This window comes from Malurus melanocephalus, unplaced genomic scaffold (assembly GCF_030028575.1).
Source record: "Malurus melanocephalus ecotype Western Australia unplaced genomic scaffold, MMel_1.1 scaffold_947, whole genome shotgun sequence".
NCBI lineage: Eukaryota > Metazoa > Chordata > Aves > Passeriformes > Maluridae > Malurus > Malurus melanocephalus.
Genome location: NW_026624179.1, coordinates 18,468 through 24,527, shown reverse-complemented (window position 1 = coordinate 24,527; position 6,060 = coordinate 18,468).

Here is a 6,060-nt window from a genome sequence, read left to right as displayed (position 1 = left end):
GAGAAAAAAATCAGGGTTTGCCTCCTTCAGTGGTGTGCAGAACTCGATGTTGAGTTTTTCAAGTTTTCCCTCAGCCTTTTAAATCCTCTTGAGCCATTTCAAACCCTCCCCACCCGTGGCATCGACCTGCCCTGAGCTCAAACCAAACACAATTTCAGCTTCTCCTCCTCCAAACTCTCAAATGCTTCGATAACATCAATCATTATTTTCCACCCTGATTTTTCCCCAAACTTCTTTTGCCTCATTCAGTGATGTGCAGAACTCCAAGCTGAGTTTCCCARGATTTCCCTGAGCCTTTTAAATCCTCCTGAGCCATCCCAAACCCTCCCCTGAACTCAAACCCTGCCTAATTTCAGCTTCTCCTCCATCATCCAGTGACGCATCTTTCAAAACCTTTAAAAATCCAAAGCTCTCCAAGTGAGATTTTCCTCCTCACAGTTTTTTTGGGGTTTTTTGGGGTTTGTTTTTTTTTAGGAGCTGATCCAAACCCCATCCTGGCTTTTTGACCTCAATGATTCCCTGAAAAAAATGAAAAGTGAGGGGAACCCAGCGCCCTCATTTGGGTTTTTGGGATGGGATTCTCTTCCGTCGCCCCCCAGATACTGCAGGGGCCTTATCCCAGCTCTCCAGGGACATTTCCACAGGTTTGGGGTCAGGGTTAAGGTTTAGGGTTAGGGTTTAGGGGTCAGGCAGAGGGGCAGGTTTAGGGTTAGGCATAGGGTTAGGATTTATGGTTTAGGGTTAGGCAGAGGGGTAGGTTTAAGGTTGGACATAGGGTAAGGATTTATGGTTTAGGATTAGGCACAGGTTTAAGGTTTAGGGCTAGGCACAGGGTTAGGGTTAGGCCTAGGGGTAGGAGTTTAGGTTTAGGGCTAGGCAGAGGGTCAGGGTTTAGGATTTAGGATTAGGCATAGGTTTAGGGTTAGACAGAGGGTCAGGGTTTAGGATTTAGGATTAGGCATAGGTTTAGGGTTTAGGATTAGGCAGAAGGTTATGTTTTAGGTTTAAGCATAGGGTTAAGGTTTAGGGTTTAACAATGTTGATGCCCACTCCAGTTGCCCTCAATAGCCTTGGCTGGTTCTTGCTCTGTCCCTGGTTAATTATCCCTCTGCCTCTGGTTAATTATCACTCTATTCCTCACTAATTATCGCTCTATTCCTCACTAATTATCTCTCTGTCCTCACTCATTTCTCCCCAGGCTGGGCTTTCCCCGTTTCCTCCCCTCGCTCTCCGCCCCGAGGAGCCCCGGACCGAATCAAACCCAGCCCCGGGAAATTCCGAGGGGTTTTCCCCGCACATCTCATGGTTCTGTGAATTTAACACAACCCGAGATTTTTCACAGCAGTTCTGGCTCAGGTGATCCTCCAAACAGCACAAGAACAAACAATCTGTGGCTTTGGGTTGGTTTTTTTTTTTTTCTCTAAAGCCCTGAATTATGGCAAGTTTGTTTCCTTTAATTGCTCAAAAAAAAATCAAATCACTGCCAGATTTATAAGGGATAATTTAATTTAGTGGTGGAAGGGGAAGRTGGGTTGATGCTTGAACTTGAGAGTCTCAAAGATCTTTTCCAGCTCTTGGGATTTCTGATTTTATCACCCTCAAAAAGYGTCTTCAGCAAACTCAGCCCCCGGGGCTTTCTGTTAGAAATCAGAATTGGGGTTTTTTTTTTTACTGCAGGAATGGTCAGGTTTTGGAAGAAGCTGCCCAGGGACGTGGTGGAGTCACYATCCCTGGAAGAAATACCTGGATGGGGCCCTTGGGGCCGGGGTTTGGGGTGGTTGGGTTGGGGAATGTCCAACCCACGGCCTGGTAGGATCGGGATTATCCCTGTGAGCCGCACACTGAGGAGTTAATTTAACAGGAATGATCTTTGAATCCTAAAAAATCCTTAACCTAAGGTTGTAAAGACCTCGAGGATTCCCCAAACCCAAGCACCAAGCACCATGTTCACCCTACAGCTCCAAAAGGAGGAATTTTTCCCTGTTATCCCTCTGGCACTGAGGAATAACCACAAAATCCCTGTTTTGGAGCTGGACTCGAGGATCTTGGAGTTCTGCTCCAGCCCGGATCAGTCTGTGATTCACAGAGCAYGGCAGACACATCCCTGCTGCTTTCCCTGAGCCATTCCTGGAAGAAAATCTGAACAATTCCTGGAAGGAACGATGAGAAAACGCTGATTCGGAGTACGGCAGAGGACGGGGCCGGGTGATTTCATCCAGAACATCCCAAACCCATTCCCAGCTCTCACCAGCACCCTGGAGATGTAGAAAACAGAATTCCAAGCCTTCTGCACACCCAGGAATATTTCCATCAATATTTGAGTTGAGATTATTTTTTTGCTGACCCCAAGCTTTGGGATCTCAGCCTGGCAGTGGTGGCATTGGGATCGCACRACCCACGGATGTTTCCCACCAATGGGGTCATTCCCACCGCAGGGAGATGTTTGTTCCCGGAAAATATCTCAGGGAAAAGGAAAGAGATCATTCCAGCCCCGAATTTATTCCACCAGGGGAGGGGGAGAGGGGAATTTTTCTTAATTCCTGCTGCAGAGGAGGATCCCTCATTTTTGGGCAGGGAGAGCTCATCCTGAGCAATCATCCTTCACCACCTCAGGGTCAGGGGAGAAGCTTCCAAAACAAACCGAAATCATTATTTTTTCCCCAGAAAAGCACTGTCATTATTTCCTGGGTAAGCAAAGCAAAATCATCATCTTTTCCCTGGATAATCAAAGTAAAATCATTATTATTTCCCTGGAAAAGCGCCACGATTATTTCCCTGGATTTAGGGAAATCCACCCACCCAAAACATTGCCAGAAAACACAAAATGCTGTTGAGTAACGGATCAGTCAAGAGCTGGCCACCAGCAGCACCCACGGGAGCCTCCACACCACAAAATCATGGAATTTTCAGGGTGGGAAAGACCTCTGGGATCATCAAATCCAACATTCAGCCCCAGCTGTCCCAGGGAAAAKGCTCCTGCAGATCCATGGGAGCTCCAGCGCCCAGACCAAGCCCAGCTCCTCCCTCGTGTCCCGGGGTCTGCTGGGATGAAGATGCTCTTCCAAGAAAATCCAATATCCCAGGAATTCAGCTGCTGCCTTGCCCTGAACCTTCCATGGGTGGGAATGGCCCTAAAGGGGCCTTTTGGGGGCACAGGGGCCTCGGGGTACCTCAGGATTCCATCCCCAGAGCTGACTCCACAGGAGATTTTAAAGATCCACCTGTTTTCCCCCCAAAAAAGCAGGAAGCAGCTCCCAAAATAACGTCATTGCAGGAGGTCACAAATCCTGACTGGCTTGGGGCAATTTTTTAGGAATTATGACGATTTCATGGATTTCGTGGAATGCTATGGTGACCCCCAACACCAGAACAAAAGGCTGAGCTGTGAGAACACCCATTAAAAACCCCAAAGGTTCTGGACACCATCCATCATCACCCCTGGGCAATATCCACCAGCGCCAGACCCTACAAACAAAGGGATCAACCCCAGAGGCTGCACTATTCCCAGGAGGGAATATTGACCCCAGGAACACAGTGGGGCTGCTGAAATCGCTTGGCCAGAGCCGTTCCACAGGGTGGATTCTCCTGCAAATGTCTCCATATTTCATATATTTAATGGTATAATCTTGTTTCCACTGTGACAGTAGAAAAAAAAATGTTTGGCAGGTTAGGGGCAGTTTTTTCAGGATCTTTTTAATTGGAAATGTCCTAATATCTCCTCTTTTGGCACCCCATAAAGCTCCGGCTTTTCCCCCTTCCTGCACCCCAAAAGCTCCAGCTTTTCCCTCCTCATTTTGAACCCCACAAATCTCTGGCTTTCCCCTCTTCCTGCACCCCACAAACCTCCAGCTTTGCCCTCTTCCTGCATCCCTCAGATCTCCAGATTTCTCCTCCTTTTCCTGCACCCCACAAAGCTCCAGTTTTTCCCTCTTCCTGCACCTCACAAAGCTCCAACTTCCCCCTCTCCCTGCACCCACAAAGCTCTGGCTTTCCGCTTTTCCTGCTCCCCACAAAGCTCCACCTTTTCCCTCCTCATTTTAAACCCCACAGATCTCCAACATTTCCCTTTTCCTGCACCCACAAATCTCCAGCTTTTCCCAGCTGCAGAATCCCCAGGCACGAGCACAGTTTAAAGTTTCAAGTTTGCTTTTCAACCTGGGACAGGGAAGGGGTTCCCGGCTCCAGGGCCGCCTCTGGAATCGGTGCAGATCCTTCCCTCCACTTTGGGAGGGATGCTGGAGCAGCAGCCCCAAAATTCCCTTTTTTTCAACTCTCTCCTCAATGGGAATTCCATTTGCCAGCCTGGCCTTGCCTAAGTGATTTCATGGAATGTTCTGGGCTGGAAGGGACCCTCATGGATCAGCAGCAGAGGTTAAACCCCCGATTTTGGGATTATCAGCACCAGGCTCTGCCCAGCTGAGCTCAGCCCAGGCCTTCAGCAGGAAAATCCCATCCCAGGGAGGGATGAAGCCCAGGTGCCACCTCCCCTTGATCCCATCCCAAAGTGGCCTTGGGGACCCTGCAGGGCACAGACACCGCCCCAGAACCCTCACCTGGCACCTTTAAAAACACCAAACCCACAAAAACGCAACCAAAACCACCTGGGAGTGGCTGGGCTGCAACTGCCACCTCCGTAACAGCGAATTCCATGGGAGATGGAAATTCAACAATTAAATTTCAGCTTCTCCTGGAGCAATTTCAACCTTTTTTGGTCTCCAGCATCCTCGGTGGATGCTGATGGAGGTCCTTGATCCTGTCCCCTCCCCTCCAGGAGCCCAACCAGCCTTGGGGACCCTGCAGGACCCTCACCTGGCACATTTTCACCTCCCATGAAAACACCAAACCCACGAAAACTCAATCAAAACCACCTGGGAGTGGCTGGGCTGCAACTGCAACCTCTGTAACGGCAAATTCTATGGGAGAAGGAAATTTAGGAATTAAACTCCAACTTCTCCTGGAGCAATTTCAACCTTTTTTGTTCCCCACCATCCTGGGTGGATGCTGATGGAGATCTTTGATCATCTCCCTACAGGAGCCAAAGCAGCTTCAGGCACCCCAGGACCCTCACCTGGCATCTTTTCACTTCTCATAAAAACACCAAATCCACAAAGACACAACAAAAACCTGGGCTGCAACCACCACCTCCATAACGGTGAATCCAACGGGAATTCAGCGATTAAACTCCGACTTGTTCCAGAGCAATTTCAACCTTTTTTGTTCTCCAGCCCACGGGAGGCAAATTTCACCAACTTCCACAGGGCCTCCTCGAAATTTTTGCCATGAATGCCCGTGGTATTCACCTTCCCCATCCCGCCAAAGGCTGATCTCATCACCTGATTTCCCTCAGAGTGGATTCACCAGATTTTCACCAGATTTTCACCAGATTTTCACCAGATTTTTTTTTTTCACTGGATTCCCACCGGTAAAAAGGGGCCAGGACATGATTTTGACACTGAACACCCATCCCCCAACAACACCCCAACAAAAGAAGATTTTTCTTTTTTTTTTTTTTGACAATACAAGGTGAGAAGGGGAGCTGCAGGAAGCGGACCCGCTATAATTAGAAGGTTTTGCCGCCCCCGGGGCGGCTGCTCCTGCCCACGCCTTTCATCACGAGTGGGTGCTCTGCTAAATTTACCTCCTGCCCGGAGGGCTGGGTTGGGGCCGGGGCACAGAAAACCCCGGCAGGATGTGGTGAGCGACAGGGGAAGTTCACGGATGCGGACGCCAACCGACAGCGCTCAGAGGCGCGGCCAAAACTCGTATGATTTCGGGTTTTTTTTTTGGGTGTTACTCATTTGTATAACAAAAAGAGAGAAAAAGGAAGGAGAGAATGGCGCCTTTCAGAAAAAAAAAATAAATAAAAAAAAAAAGCACAGTGGTGACTCTGGGGTGGCTCTAATGGCTCTAATGGTCACTGAGTAAAGAATTCCTTCTCCAGAGCACAGTCCTTGTGCTGGGGGAGGGAAATCCCACATAACAGTAAAAATCTGAGCCAAATTCTGCCTTTCTGCACCCAAACCCAGCCACAAAAACAGCCCCAGAGTGAAGACACAAATC